The 17,033-nt window shown below is 36.2% G+C and overlaps 1 protein-coding gene and 1 long non-coding RNA gene across 7 annotated transcripts in view; one reads left to right on the plus strand and one right to left on the minus strand.

Annotated features, from left to right (window-relative positions):
• The window catches only part of LOC149676501 (zinc finger homeobox protein 3-like), a 130,890-nt gene that overhangs the window by 57,718 nt on the left and 56,139 nt on the right, over positions 1 to 17,033 (plus strand). The window lies entirely within an intron of this gene.
• LOC149676504 (uncharacterized) lies at positions 2,828 to 4,443 on the minus strand. Of its 2 annotated transcripts, none has more exons than XR_016366463.1 (4): positions 4,079 to 4,443; positions 3,790 to 4,014; positions 3,566 to 3,708; positions 2,828 to 3,485 (listed from the first exon to the last, which is right to left on the minus strand). It is a non-coding gene; the product is annotated as an uncharacterized LOC149676504 (long non-coding RNA). The 2 variants fall into 2 exon arrangements; XR_016366464.1 differs by having other exon boundaries at positions 3,566 to 3,655; positions 3,709 to 4,014.

A 17,033-nucleotide genomic window follows, 5' to 3' on the forward strand; every position in this document is an offset into this window, starting at 1 on the left:
GACGATCCGGGTAGCTCCCGATCATCCCCGGGATTTCGTTTCTTTACTCCGGCTGCCCCCGTTTCACGCGACGGGGAGACCCGGCTGTGATTTTCAACGGAGATTTTTTATACCCCCAAATCCTAAACGCCAGGGATTTTTTATAAAGGGTTCTTCTTGCATCTGAAAATTGGTTTTGTTTGTTTAATTATTATTGACAAGATCTGTTTAATTGAAGTAGGAAATGTGAGTTACTCGTCTGTTTAATTAACCCATGGGGGTAATAGTTTTATGCATTGAAGATTTCAAGTGGTTATTATCAGTTGTTCTCTTAACTCTTCCAATAACAAGTTAATAACCTGCCACTTTTTATGATACCATTTTAGCAAAGGCTTAGGTTCCATGAATAATTAAGTTATTAATTAGCCTAATGGCCCCAACGATTAATTTTTTTCTGTAATTAAATATTGTTCCTAATTTAAATTAAGGCCATAATTTCTTTTGGAACTATTTATATTTTTATAAAAACGTTTCAGCAACGTATCAATATCGAAATGAAAATTTAATTAAGAAGGTAGAAAATTAGTATGAAAACTATATTGTTATTTGTAAATCTACTGCATCTCCAAGAGGAGAGGGTAGTGTAGTGGTGTTTCTCCGAACGACACAAGGGGGAGCAGTGATCGGAGCTCCCCCCAGAAAACTAATTAATTAAAAATAGTTAAGTCGTAATTAATTATAGGTTCTATTTCAAAATACGGAAGATTTTCGTTAGTACCCAAAAAATTGAATATATCCCTTGAAATTTTGATTACGTCTCGGACTCTAGCTCGTTAACAATTAGTAGTGTAAAAACAATTAGTCAATTAATAAATAAATACATCAATCATTAAACACCTCCTAAATATTTAATTCTATATTTCTGGAAGATAAATATGGTTTAAGGTTTTTCCAATTCCAAATCCCAATCAATGTCTCAAGCAAGTATAGATAGAGATAGAGAGAATATAGAGTTCAGTTCAGTTCAGGCCCAGTCATTTCATATTTTAATTAATTAATTAATTTTCTTTGGAAGCGTCTCCGGTGGTACATTCTTATTTAAGCGAAAATCCCCTGATGCTGCTGCTATAAAGCATCGTGCTTGCGTTTTTATTCTGGAGAGAATCAAATTTAGATAGATAAAGATGGTTGGTCGGTAGGCTAGGCGCCCGCAAGCGCTTTCTCCCAAGCTCTCTTGCTTTCATTGTACTTACTATACTATAGGCTTTAGTTTTTGTGTGTGTGTGTGCCAGGCGTGTTTCGCCTGGCTTTAGATAAGGAATAACGTCGAGAGAGGGGGGGGCTATAGTGTGTTTACTTAATTTATCATCAACACCCCTTCGTCTTCTTTACGCCCCCCCCGTTCCTCAATCTCTGGGGGGATTTTCCCCCGACATAATTAATTTTCATATTGGCCTAATCTCTCTCCTCCTTTTTTTCACTGAAGCTGAGAACGCACTCACTATCTTGCTTTAGGTGGAAACAAGAAGTGATATCTACTTTATTAGGGAGAAGGTATAAGATGCCTAAGTATTCGCGCCAGGCCCTTCAAAATACAAGGGGGGACGTAAAAGAGGGCCGGGCTATTTCGCCTCTCCTCAGAGTCGGAAAATACAAGTAATTTTCGTCATTCGCGTCGCCGCGCTGACGTGAGTTTTCAAGAACCAATGAGATGCTGCTGTTTGTAATTTAGAGGCGGCGGGGATTAACTCCGAACCTACGTCGTTTGGACTGGAGATAAAGCTAGAAATGTGGCGCGAATTTATATCTTCTCCCTTGTAAACTAGATATCGCTTCTTGGTGGAAATAAAAAGAGGACAACGGAACGGCAGCAGCAGGGTTAAGGGAGTTAAGATTTTGGAAGTTCTGACGTTGACGCGACGTCGCTTATTATGTACTAACTTTTCCAAGAGAGCGTAGTGTTTTTTCTTTTCTTTCTTTATTATAATGTCTCTGCTTGGGAAAATCAGATTTGAATATAATATAAAAACGGTAATGAAATATTGAAACTTGCTCGGTATTCGGGGAGTGTAGTTCCGAGCGTGTTTGGCGAGGAATTAATGAATCCATAGATAGGTTTCAGTTGGCTGAGCGAGGAAGTAGTACGTCATACCGTTCTAAGTCTAACTCGCGGTTGGTTCTGGGAACTTCTGGCAGCCATATTGGTGGTTTAAGCTTTAGTAGAACTGCATTCAAACCGTCATAAACGTGGTCGTGAAAATTATCTGACGAATCATACACTGTAAAAAAAAATGTGGCGGAAACGCTCCTATAAAGGTATTTTCGACCCCCACCCCAGACGTACCATATAAGGTATGAATTCGCACCCTTCATATAGGGTATTAATGTGAACCCCTAGATAAGGGGCGTTTTTTTATACCATTGGGTAATTTTTCGCGCCTTAATAGGTACATATTAGTAACATAGTATTTGTCTTTGAAGCAACAGAAGGGAATAAATATGTACCCTTCTTGAGTGATTGGGGTATAAATAGACTCCATATATGGTGCTTTTCCGGACAACAACAATTTGAATTAGGGGTGCGAAAAAGCGCCCTTTCTCCATTTAGGGGTGCGTTTTCAGACCATTAAAGGTATTTTCTTGGATATCAAAAATTTGGCTCAGGGGTGCGAAAAAGCACCCTTTCTCCATTTAGGGGTGCGTTTTCAGACCATTAAAGGTATTTTCTTGGATATCAAAAATTCGAATTAGGGGTGCAAAAAGCGCCCTTTCTCCATTTATAGGTGCGTTTTCAGACCATTAAAGGTATTTTCCCGTACCTTAAAAATTTGACTCGGGGGTCCGAAAATATTATTTTTCTCCATTTTAAGGTGCATTTTATTACAATTAAAGGGGTTTAAAAGTTTGAGCAAGGAAATGTGATTATTTTCGACGAAATAGTTTTATAGCCATGAGGTATCTATTGTGATAATTCTTTAAAAGAACTTCAGTGTATAGTTAACTTTATCGGGGTCAATTAAGATTCGGACTAAAATACTTTAACACTTTGATTTATTTTTAAATTATTTATACTTCATTAATAAAAATTAAATTTTTATTGAACAAATAGCTACTTTAAAGCCTATAAATTAATTTCACACTACAATATAATTATTAGAACATTAAGCTTAAACCTGATAATCTAAATATTTAGTACTATGAAAAACTAAACACTTACCAGAAACTATTTCTTAAGAAACCAGATATTAAAAAACTAATGATATCTCACCCCTATATAAAAATTTAATTAATTTATACCATAATTAATCTTCTCTAGTCAAATCAAAAACAAAGATTTTTAACAATATTTTTAGAAAAAAATATTTGATTAAAGAAAGATGACTTTGTTACATTTGTACTAAAATTTCCACCACAGAAACAGATATTATAAACCGCTTGAATAGTTGGTCGACCTTTTTTGACTTAATAAAGATTATTCAGTCGAAGTCATCACGATTAATATAACCCTGCAATGAAAATATTATAGAACTGATTTAAAATTATCTTAAAATATCAAACCGCCGTTTTTAGACATTTTCAAACTCACATTTAAATTTAATCCTTTCCTGTTACAACACTCTAGAACATTACACAACAAGATTCCATTTTAAAGGCATGATGTTATGACTGCTATTTACTGTATTTTTTGTAAGCATTCCATGAAATTTTACATATCAGGTTCATACAAACCTGGACATGTCAGGGAAATAAATTTTTGACCAATTCTTTTCATTCACATCTTACGTGGAAAATACCTAAATTCATACCAACCTGGGTTTTAGCTGTTTCAAAATTTCACATCACTTAAGTTGTGATTCATGAACTAATCCATCAGTAATGATTTTTTGTAATGCTAAGTGTAAACGGAAAAGTTGCCTTCTGATGGCTGAAAATAGAGAATAAATTAAAATTAACTGGCCAAAGGCTTGCCTTACTTTAAAGGATGAGATCCGTTAGTCAGAACTTTAGTTTTTATGGCTCCTGATTCAAACAAGTCTGAAATTGGAAACATTTTTAAAATTCACACAGTTTATATTAATGTATTACACATAATTATTACCTTGGTTGGACTTGTGAGCGTAACTAATTTTCAAATGGACGTAGTCGCTTAAATGAGTGTCGCTAAGCCTAGTTTGAAATTTTTAGGGTTAAAAAAATATGGCACGCGACGCGCGCGAATTTATTTCACGATGGCGCGTGCGCACGTGACTTTCAAGTAAAAAATTCCTTTTGAGGTATAAATAAACACCCTCCACAACATAAAATATTTACAAATGGTACAAAAACACACCAACAGAGAACCCTGAGGCTTGTTTTGACACCCTATAGGGTTAGAATAAACACCTTAAGGTGTTTTTTTAAGAAAATACCTTTAAGGGTACAAATACACCACATCAAAATCCAATTTTTTTTTACAGTGTAGCTCCTTTCCCAACCGAAAGCTCCCTATTGCTTGTCTGAGTAGTACGTCACACCGTCCTGAGTATTAACTCACGGTTCTGGCAGCCATATTGGTGGTTTCAGCTTTATTTCCGCATATACCGTTAAAATTATATCACGAAACTTAGCTCCCCCCACACACACACCTTCACACGTACACAACACGAGCGAGTGTCCGAAGTTTCGCCATTTGGCAATGAATGTTTTCCCTTCTGTAGAGATTATGAACCTTATAAATTAATATTATTTAACTTTAAATGCCTTTTTAAGTATGTCATTTTATTTATTACAAAGTCAGTCATTGTATAATTTAGGTGACTTATTTTTAATCCTTTGTCGCTTTTACCCAGGCCATGACGTGTTAGTTAGTCATTAAAGTGACCGGCGGAATGGTCAAAGTCATTAAGAGAAGTCAGTTAAATTACTTCCCAAGTACCTTACCTTACCTTACCTTCATACCGGAATTTCAATACTTAAAAGTAACTCCTTTCGTAATATTGTCACCATTTTTAATGAACGCCAATATATTTTTTTGTTTTTAATCTAAATTATTGTTTTGTTTTTTAAAGCTGGTTAAATATAGTAGGAAATAGTAGTCTGGGGGATTGGGGGGAGATAGAGAGGAGAGAAGTGTAGTGTAGGGTTTTTTCGTCTCTCTCGATCTCTATGTAATTAACACGACAGAGGGATAAGTAAATCTTTGTAAGTCTTCTGTAGTAGTTTCGCTTCCTAAATGGAATTATACAATTTTTTTTCTATTTAGCTGTACGTCCATTGGCAGTTTTTTTTTCTTCCCTTGTCCCTGTGCTATAGAAATATAGATAGCGTGGTTGAGACCCCAGTTTTAGCCCCCCAAATCCCCTTTATTTACACCGTGTATAATGAAAATTTGCTAGGTTAAAACCATCTTATATTCGATTTTAGTTAGGCCTAAAAATGTTTTTGCTATGGCCCCTCTAATTGGATTTAATAAAATGCGTTAGGCTCGGTCGGTACGATTTTTTTTTTCTGTGTGTGTCGCGCGTTTCCACATATATATTAATGACGTCATCAACGCCTCCATCTTATAGTGGAAGCCACCACGGGTGGTGATAGACCCGGACCCCCCCTCTCTTCTCCACGTTTTCAACTCGCAATTAGTATATCCGTATCAAGTTTAATTACGATTTGGTATCTCAGGAGTGATAGAGAAAAATTTCCCCGATAACATCCTTGTATCGGTATATATAGTAATTTATTTACAAGATTGTACCCGTAAATTAAATTAAATATTTGTATTAATTAGCAATTTTTTTTTCCTGTATGACCGTAGAAATATGTGGCGTATTGATTTACGTAAATAGAGAAAGTAGTACCGGTTAGAAATTCAACCCTAGCTGAGAGGGGACCTCCCATATCTTGTCCAGTTGGGAAGTTTGTTAAAAGTGTCTACGTACATGTTTAGAAATTTTTAGTAAAGAGTTCTTTTATGTACAGGGTGTTTCTGATTGGAACAAGGGGGCGATTTTGGGTCGAAAATATAGTAACTTCTATCTCCATTTTGATTGTTTAAGGGGTTATCCCTAAAATACTCCAACAATCTTAACTTGAAAACTGTATTGTATCCGATTGTATCCCATAAGGCAATTTACAAAATGGAGATAGAAGTTACTACATTTTCCACTCAAGATCGACCGTGCACCCAAAGAACATCCCAATAATTAATTTACGCGTGCAGACTTATAAATCAGAAACACCCTGTATGTATATCTGTTTGGTATGTATGATATGTTTTCCATTCGTGTCCCCACTTATGTTACACTTTTCTGTCTTTCTGTTTATATCTTTCTTTATTTTTCAATTTGAAATCAAATATTTACAACAAAGTTCGGTTGGCTAACATACACAATAAAGTAACTGAATTGTTCCGTGTTATAAAATAGTTCTGGGCGTCCCGTTTAATTAACTTCAAAGCGATTAGCCCCTTCTCCCCCCCCCCCAACCTCCCCTTACTCAAGAGTGCACCTCTGTTTTTATGTTGTTATTAAGCCTTGGCCGGCTATAGCAGTCTATACAAACAAACATCGGTTTGGTGTTACCGCGAAAAGTTTTATTAATTGTTGATGATAATGTGAGAGTACTCGAGCTCCTAGTTGCGTGCTGGACTCGGACAATATTGCTATGAATTGCAGATTAGATAAGAAAGATTAAATTAGTTAGTACTCTTAAAAGCAAACACCTAGGCATGAAACTTTATTATTATTATTATTAAAAAGCAAGTGACTTGACGCCACAAAGTTTTCCCAGCAAAATTGTTGCTAAATTTTTATGTATATTAGTCTTTGGGGAAGGGTGGGGGTGATTTCCAAGCCACTCAAATGGTAAGACAGGGTTTGTATAAACCTGGAAAACTCAGGGAAATAAATAGTTGATAATAAACCTCGGGGATATTAGTAGTTGACTATGAACTTGGGAAGTAAATAGTTGAACATAAAACTCGTGGAAAAAATAGTTGAACATAAAACTTGGGGAATAAATAGTTGAACGTAAAACTCGTGGAAATAAATAGTTGGACGTAAAACTCGTGGAAATAAATAGTTGGACGTAAAACTCGTGGAAATAAATAGTTGAACGTAAAACTCGTGGAAATAAATAGTTGAACGTGAAACTCGTGGAAATAAATAGTTGAACGTGAAACTCGTGGAAATAAATAGTTGAACGTAAAACTCGTGGAAATAAATAGTTGAACGTAAAACTCGTGGAAATATATAGTTGGCATGTTGACATAAAACTCGGGGAAAGAAATATTTGGCATAAAACTCGAGGAAATTTAGAAGTTTTAGTAAAATTCAGGGAAACGTCGGAGAAATTTAAAAATATTTTTAACCTTGGAAGCGATGTTTTGGTGCGGTAATATTTTTTCCCTTCTTGTCTTGACCACTGGGTTGTGTTTCCTTTTTGGTGGTGTGTATGTATGACTCCGGTAGTTGTGTGTCGGTGACGTCACATTGGAGTCAAGATGGAATAGAGGGTGTTAGGGTCGTGATTTTTCTTTCTCTCTCTCTCGTCCACTAGGATCTTCCTTCACAAATAGGATGTGTTGGACTCGGGGGTAGTGGGTGTGGGTATGGGGAGTAAGGGTGGGAGAGAGAGAGCGGCCTTCAGGTGACGTTGCGGTCAAGCTGGCCTAATCCCTCCGTTCTCTCTATCTTTCCCCCTGTTCTTTCTGTGAGTGTGGCTACACCATCCAGCTATATCGATTGTTAATGCTCACTCATAGCCGGCACCTCTCTCTCTCTCTCTCTCTCTCTTACTCTCTTTTTGATCCCCCCTTTCCCCTTCCCCTCGTATAGTATTTGCTCTGTCCCTCTGTTGTATAAGATGCCGAGGTACAAGTATGTTCTTTTTCATCTATCTATCTGGACTTGTGATTCCCATCTACAGGGCTGATACCGAATCACTTTTATTTCAAATTCGGTTACTAAAAGTAATTTTTTTCTCTCTGATTTTTGAGTCTTTCGGTGTTAGTTATCTTCTCGACCACAACGTATAACCAAGAAGTGATATCTAGTTTACGAGGGAGGAGGTTTAAACGCAATAATAGCGATGTCACATTTGATTCTAACCATAAAAATCGTGGAGCTAACTCGAGAAGTGTTTAACTTAATATTAGAAAACCATCCAATTCAAATGAATGTTTTGAAATTTAAAACAGCAACAATTACTTGGCATTCTGAGCTGAGGGATCCAAGATGGCTTAATTGTATTTCGCCCTCCTTGGCCTTTTATGAGGTGACCTTTCCTTTGATATAATATATCAATATATCTAAGCCCATTCATGTATTGGCCCTGATTACGACACAGACCTTTAAAATACATTTTAATTATAGAAAATAATTATGAAAATCGGTTGTCATCTCTGAAAAACATTTCATTCGACCTGACCACACTTTTTAATATACATACCCGACCTGACGTCATAATTTCTCGTAAAAGATATATTTAATATCTATGGCACACTTATCAACCCCATCTCCTCTTGATCTTCTTTGAACTGTTAGCTTTCTTTTTGAAAAACGTTCTCCGGGACAAGTGTTGTATATATTTCTACCTGGGATTTTAGAAAGTTTTTTTTTATAAATATAAGAGGTGGGTTTCTTCTTATTCTTCTCGAGACGGCGTGACCACCGTCCGTTTCTCGTCCCCTTAACGTCCGTCGTGATTAAGAGGAAACTTGGGAGCCACGATTATTTTAAAACTTCTTAGTAAAAATCATCATTTTCTAACCAAAAATAAAAAAATAAATTTTAAAATCTTACCACCGTTTGCTGCAGAGAGAGATAGGTTTGTTTTTTTCTCATCTTAAAATTATTAGTAAAAAACGTTTCTCTTATTAGTGATTCCCGATGCGTTCATTTCAAACATGAATCTCACCTCCCTATTCTCTCTCAACTTCATCACTCAATATACAGGGTGTTTCTGAACGGTCTGTAAATAATTAAGGGTTCTATGAACGATTTTGAGTCTATAATGTAATTTCTATGGCATTTTGCTCTAAGGGACACCGTTTTCAAGTTATGAATATTGGTTGGAGTGTTTTATGGATGAACCCCCCCCCCTTGAAGTTTAATGAAGAAAGTGGAAGATAATGTTAATTTTAATAAATAAGGGGTCATCCAATGTTCATAAGTTGAATAACGGTGTTCCTTAGGGCAAAATGTCATGGAAATTACATTTTCGACACAAAATGACCTTTGACCCCAAGATGAAGTTTAATTAAGAAAGTTGAAGACAATGCTAATCTAATTAATCAAGGGGTCATCCTTAAACTACTACTCCGATGTTCATAACTTGAAAAACGGTGTTCCTTAGGTCAAAATGTCATGGAAATTACATTTTAGACTCAAAATGACCTTTGACCCTTTAAGTTTAATTAAGAAAGTTGAAGTCAATGTTAATTTAGTTAATTAAGGGGTCATTCGTAAAATATTTCAATATTCCAATGCCCCATATCTTGAAAATGGTGTCCCTTTGGGCAAAATATCACAGAACAGCCCCTTTAATTTCTTCTGACAGGCCTTCCAAAAAACACCCTGTGTATCTTCTTAAACAGTTAACCCTGAACGGTTGTCATTAGCGATTCCATCACGAATTCATTCATTTTAACCGTGAATCTTCTTTACTCCTTGTGTAAGAAGGTATTCGTGGAATTATGGGTCCTCTCATGATATTACTGGGGAAAATGGCGCAACCAATACCAGCCAGAGTATTTTCACATTTTCTAGGCAGCTGGTTTCGTGATAAACCTTTATGTATGTATGTAGTATGCAAGCCTACCAATTTAAGGCTGATTATTATACTACAAGGCATTTAATTTATCTAGCGGGGTTTAGACCATCACTAATCAGTTTCCTATTACCCCTGGGGGAAGGGCAGGGGGGGGTGGAACCGGGAAAGGAGAGGGGGACACCCCCCTTATAGTTAGCCAAAGGATAAAAGGTGGTTGGTTCTATAATGCTAAGCCTAACTATACAATGTATATATGAAGAGTAGCTATAGCTGGGAAGGAAATTCTTCTCTCCTCTCCTCTGATTGGTCGCTTAAAGAGAACTGCCCCCCCTTACTCCCCCTAGTCTTTCTTTTTTGTGGGGCAGACGCCCACCGGTCAGTTATCGATTAATAAATTTCATTATGGCGTTCTTTCATTCGGGGCCGCCGGGGGGGGGGGAAGAGCCCCTTTGCCCCCCATAGATGGAAGTTTTTCTTTTTCCGCTCCGTTTTTGGGTTATGGTGAGATGAAGGGGACCTAGTAATTTTTACCCTAAAATTATAGCGTGGTATAAGGCGGGGAAAGATACTGTAGATACTTGCTGGTAAATTTGAACTTGTTGGTAGCTTTGGATAATGGTCAAATTTCATCTTAGAAATATGGTCTTAAATAGAGGATGCCCATTTTTATACCGAGGGGGGGATGTTTCATTAGGGAAAAAATGTTAAAACCTTTAGGGTGTAATGTGAACTCTTGGGTGATGTGCTTGCCAAGTATGTGTTTTTACTGGACTTTGCTGGGAAAATATTAATAAATTTAATTACGTTCCAATAAATTAATATCTTTATGGATGATCCCCCTCTTATTATTAGGTTTTGGTCAGTTTTTGGGAACCGCACCGCAATTGCAGCTTTTGCCCGAACCATCCCTTCATCCCTCCACCCCACCCCCTTTATTCCTTCCCCCTCGCTTTAAACGCTCCGATGGTCATCTTGGTTAGAGAGAGAGAGAACGAACGAATTCTACCCAGAAAACCAGTTAAATGAAAATACACTCTTATATTGCTAAATGACTTATGGCAAAGAAAGAAAATCAATTTCTCTCCCGAAGACATTATATCACGTGACTTAAAAACTCCATGAGTCATTTGTTAAATTGTTAAGATACATACATACACGAGTCCTGAAGTCGTTTCTTTTAAAATACTTATTTTTTCTTTTTTAAAAGGTTTTAACATTAAATTTCCATTAGGTATTTTTTTTTTTCTTTTCTTAATCCCCTCTTGTCTGTAAGCATTAAGAAATCGCGTGAATATGGATAAGGGATTGATGGATGATTTTATCGTAAAACGAGAGCTCCTTTGGTCCCCGCCTTTGACCGGGCATTTTAAACGATCATCTCGTGATAAATCTATTCTATCTTCAAACTTGGCCGGGGCGCGAGATCAACGTGGGAATTGTCTAAAATAGACCATTTTTATTTAAAAGATGAGCGAGGTTTATGTGTACCTGCTTTTGGGGAAGAAGGTAACTTTGCGAAGGCGCGTGATTTTAAGATCGAAATAGTCTATCAATATGTGTAAAGAAAGTATGAGTGGGGGGATTTGGTGATGGGGGGGTTGGAAAACCGGCTGATAATGAGTAGATCCGGCTGGCCACGTAATCACGCGCGCCGCGGCTTGATATAGCGCGTGGTTACATAATCGACACCCCCCACCTCATCGCACGCTCTCTTTCACTCTCACTCTCTCCTTTTAACTCTTTACACTAGAATCTTCAAAGTCAATCTTACTGGTCAGTGAAGTGACAGGTTAGAGGTAGGATGCCCACCTTCCCATATCTTTTATCTTTAGGGACTTGCAGTATTGTCTATGTTTTGAGAGATTTCATTGCTGATTTGCTGGCCATATTAAATATTGGATACTCACTCAAATCACAACTGATTTCATAACCCCGTTGAAACTGCCACCGCGACTCTCTGTTTCTCTTAGCTCTCTTCTTCACATGTATTGTCGGATATTATACTTAATATTAAAAGTTCGTTCGCACCTGAATCAATTTTAACCAGTATTTAAAAGCACATCACCCAAAAAAGTAATTAAATAAAATATTATGAAATTTAGAGTGTTAAACAATTATTTTTTGGGTCCTTTTATAAATGGTATGGGGGGGGGGGGTTTAAAGCCTAGGCACGTCATCGCGTGACGTGTTCGTGTTTCTTTTCTCTCATTTTCACGACATTTCTTTCCCACCAACCAGAAATTTTGAGGAACCGCTGTCAAAATAAGTTTATACTGAAATTTGGAAGAGATAGCTAGAACTACTTTTTTTTATAAAGTTTCTCATAACCGCCAAAGTCCCAGGTAATGACGGTGATGATAATTAAGGGGGTTGTCCCTCCGTGCAAACTAGAAATGTTTGAATAGCTAAACCCCCCCCTCTTAGAGTCCCCCCCCCAGTGGTATTGGCGTCGGAGGTTTTTTAAAAAGAGAGAGAGAGATAGAGATGGTGATGGTATTTTTCTGAAATATATTTTTTATTTTTACTATTCGTGCGTGTAAACTTATTGTGCTGCAAATTAGAGGGCATAATTTGAGTCTAAGTTGGTTGCCAGAAAAACCCCCCTTTCCCCCCTGACGTAAGTTGAATAAAGAAGGCATTGACCACGTGACGTCACTAAGACCATTGGCGCCATCACACTCTCTTCTGTCTCTTCTCACCCCCCCAAATCCTCTTTTAGTTTCTTCAATTGGTAAGAAATAAATCTTTTTTTAATCACCGCCAAGAGATAGAGATAAAATTCGTCTTAGATTTTGGGCTGGTGACCGCCATTTCGTTTCTGTCTCAACTTGGTATTATTATACATTTGTATCTATCTAAATTTCTTCCCCCTCGAGTGCCAATTTGACCCCCCCACACTGCCCCCGGGGGATAATATAGGATGTATATTTTCTCCCATTTAATTGTATTTCATCTTAATTAAATTTTGACACCTCTTAGGATTTTGGGTTTACCACCTTTATTTAAAACGTTCTATGTTTCGGTATTTTAGTCTTTGTAATTTTGATGAAATTAATTTCTATGGGATTGGCTGGCGAAGGGACCACCGAGTTAAATTAAAAGTTATTTCCAAGAATTTTTAAAAGAATTGCAGCGTAATTGTTAACTATTAAAGTAATTTATCTTAAATTTTCATTACAGTTGTAGGGTAGTTTCCAAGGATATGGGGGAAAAAGTTAGGGATTTAAATTAATTTGCTAAAGCGTCAGGGATTTAAATTAATTTGCCAAAGCGTCAGGGATTTAAATTAATTTGCCAAAGCGTCAGGGATTTAAATTAATTTGCCAAAGCGTCAGGGATTTAAATTAATTTGCCAAAGCGTCAGGGATTTAAATTAATTTGCCAAAGCGTCAGGGATTTAAATTAATTTGCCAAAGCGTCAGGGATTTAAATTAATTTGCCAAAGCGTCAGGGATTTAAATTAATTTGCCAAAGCGTCAGGGATTTAAATTAATTTGCCAAAGCGTCAGGGATTTAAATTAATTTGCCAAAGCGTCAGGGATTTAAATTAATTTGCCAAAGCGTCAGGGATTTAAATTAATTTGCTAAAGCGTCACGTCAGGGATTTAAATTAATTTCCTTAAAAATAGGTCAGGGATTTAAATTAATTTCCTTAAAAATAGGTCAGGGATTTAAATTAATTTCCTTAAAAATAGGTCAGGGATTTAAATTAATTCCCTTAAAAATAGGTCAGGGATTTAAATTAATTTGCCAAAGCGTCAGGGATTTAAATTAATTTGCCAAAGCGTCAGGGATTTAAATTAATTTGCCAAAGCGTCAGGGATTTAAATTAATTTGCCAAAGCGTCAGGGATTTAAATTAATTTGCCAAAGCGTCAGGGATTTAAATTAATTTGCCAAAGCGTCAGGGATTTAAATTAATTTGCTAAAGCGTCACGTCAGGGATTTAAATTAATTTCCTTAAAAATAGGTCAGGGATTTAAATTAATTTCCTTAAAAATAGGTCAGGGATTTAAATTAATTCCCTTAAAAATAGGTCAGGGATTTAAATTAATTCCCTTAAAAATAGGTCAGGGATTTAAATTAATTCCCTTAAAAAAGGGTCAGGGATTTAAATAATATTTCTAAAACGTCAGGGATTTGAATTAATTTTCTAATACGTCTGGGATTTAAATTAATTTCTTTATAAAAAAAAGTCCGGGATTTAAATTAATTTCTTTATAAAAAAAAGTCCGGGATTTAAATTAATATCCTAAAAACGTCAAGAATTTCGTTTGATTAATCAAACCATACTTCGACCACTTGCTAAATATAAATATGGGCCATGTGTGATGAAGTGGTCTCCTTAAAATGATCCCAGGGATGGATACTGCCCAAAATTTGGTAGGGGATAAGCTGGAAAAGTAAGGGATTTATTGTTAAAAGTTAACCGTAGAACGTTAACAGACCTAATTGTAAATAATCTTCAAACTTTTAAAAATAAAACGTTTTGTACGAAACGAAAGTTTGGGGCAACCTTGCTATTAACGAAAACCGGTTTTTTTTTTTTATTTCCCTCCCCCTCTCTCTATGTCTCACTCCATGTGTTTTACCGCTCACTTTTCCCGTAAGATTGGGTTGGTAATATATTTCTGGGGTCTCTGTTGTGGCTCGATTAAACGATGTCGCTGCGTCATAACGTGGTCATCAAAATAGAAATTAATTATTCCTCCACCAGAAATTCGTTTTCTCTTTCTCTCCCCCTTTTGGGCCCATTAATTTACCGACGCCCCCTTCCCCCCCGTTCGCCACTCGCCAAGGGAGTAAGGAGGAGGGGGGTAAGAGAGAATATTAAATTTGGGAATAGGATTAAACGGCTGATGATAATTATTCCACCCCTTCGACATTAATAAAGATACCCCCATATTCTCAATTCATCTTAACACGCTTGCCTATATACATAACCAACAAACACCTCTTCATGAATATTGACTACTAAAGTAACCAACCATAAACCTATATAGCTTTAATCGTAATTAAAATGAGATGGTTGAGACTCGTTTAATTTAATTTAATTTAATTTAAGAGTAGAGTTATTTAATTTCTTAAATTTGTAAGTGTTTTAGGTATGTTTTTAAATAATGTGTATTATCATAAGTTTATACGATATGTTCTATAAGTAGGACTCTACCTGTATTTCGTAATACCAAGAAGTGATATCTAGTTTATTAGGGAGAAGGTTAAAGATGCCTAAATATTCGCTCGACATAGTCTCAGTCCCCCTTTCAAAATACAAGGGGGGACGTAAAAGGAGGCCGGACTATTTCGCCTCTTTACAGTTGGAAAATACGTAATTTTCGTCATTCGCGTCGCTCTGACGCGAGTTTCTAAGAACCAATGAGATTCTGGTTGTAATTTAGAGGCGGGGATTAACTCCGGACCTACGTTTGGACTGGAGATAAAGCTGGAAATGGGGCGAATTTATACCTTCTCCCTAGTAAACTAGATATCACTTCTTGATAAGCTCTCTAGTAATGAGTGACAAACTTATGGAACATATCTTATGAACTTATGATATTGTTGATGGAATGGTTGAGGTGACCCCAGAAATTTATTAAAACTTGAAAGATTAATATTATAGTTTAACCATCTCCTGATTGCAAGTTGAAAATTTATTTTATGGTGATAGCAAAATGTGTTAAGAATTTTTAATTACTTTTGAAAGTAATTTTCAGTTGGTTTTTTATATATATATCCCCTGAAGGTCAACCTAACATGGTCTTTTTTTTTTCCTTTGCGTGGGTTTTTTTTCGTGGTTCCTTTAGCGATCTGGCGTTAATTAGGTATTTTTGTTAATTTATGCTAATCGAAAAAAAGTCGATGATTTTTCGCCCCGCTTAATGCTCTAATGGTTTTTACTTAAGTACTGTGTGTTATTTTCAGCACCAGTTACTGCCCGCTCCTCTTAAGGGTGGTATATCAAGGTCCAGGTTGGCCCGGGAGAGAGAGAGACCTCGGTTTAGCAATTAATAAAAGCAAACCTTTAACGCTAAAAAATATATATACAGGGTGTTTCTGACAAGTCTGCCTTAAAATTAATAGGGGTTGCATGCACGATTTTGAGTCGAAAATGTAGTAACTTCTATCTCCATTTTGTTTGCCCTAAGGGATACAATAATGCTTTCGAGTTAGGATTGGATGGAGTATTTTACGGATGACCCCTTAAATTTAATTAAGAAACTGATTAAGACAATAATTTCTAATTTAATTAATTAAGGGACCATCCCTAAAACTCTCTTGTAAATCATAACACGAAAACAGTGTCCCTTAGGGCAATCAAAATGGAGATAGACGTTGCATTTTCGACTCAAAATCGTGAATGCACCCAAAGAACATCATTTAAATGCAGACTTATTAGAAACACCCTGTATATTTCGTTTAATTTTAGGCGAAATTTTCTATCCCCCCCTTCCTCCGGTTTTGGTTTTGGTTTGGGAGGGATTGCTGCTCATTTTGGCGCCAAAATTAATGGATTTATTACGTTGTTGTAATGTATCAATAAGATGACGAAATCAGCTCCTACCCCCCCCCGCTCCCCCAATCTCTTCCCTCGGCTAGTAATTAAAAATAATTTCTAATTTATTTTAGGTGTTAGTATTCCATGAAGGTATACTAAATAAAAGTGATACTAAAGTCTCGCTTCAATTCATTTACCTAAGCCTAAAGTTATTTAACACTTACCTTAAGTAAGGTAACGTATCCGTAATCATTTTAGTATCCCGTTGAAGATATAATACTGTGTAGAGGTATATTAGAGGTTAGGTGTTCCATGTTTAATTATCGTCGTGGCACGTTAATTTTCGTGCCAAGTTAATTATTATTAAAAGTTTTTATATTATTTCTCCCTGGGCTTGAAAAAATATTCTCTCTCTCTCCCTCTCTCTCTTTGCCGTTCTCAGCTGCTTGTGTATAAATACAAGCTCTGATTCCTCGAATTATTATAAAGGTTCCTTTCTCTCTGTATACTGAGAAGATTAGACCTAAATATCTATAATTTTAACTTGGGTTAATTATTTCGAAGAAATAATCATTCCACAACTCGCTAATTATAAAAAACATCAAAATTGGGTTTAATGGAGAAGAAGAAAAGAAAATAATGTAGAAAGTTCATAATAAACTTCAATTAAACTCAAAATAACTATAACAATTTAAAGGTATACTTCGGGGTTAGAATGTTTTCTTGTTTAATTGTATCGAAAGAGCTTATAAAATAATGAATATCATCAATTGGAACCATGTTTCTATCCATAATAGTAAAGGAGATACGAG

This window comes from Phalangium opilio, unplaced genomic scaffold, assembly GCF_054372755.1.
Source record: "Phalangium opilio isolate 3A_F unplaced genomic scaffold, DU_Popi_V2 ptg000045l_1, whole genome shotgun sequence".
NCBI classification, from domain to species: Eukaryota; Metazoa; Arthropoda; class Arachnida; order Opiliones; family Phalangiidae; genus Phalangium; species Phalangium opilio.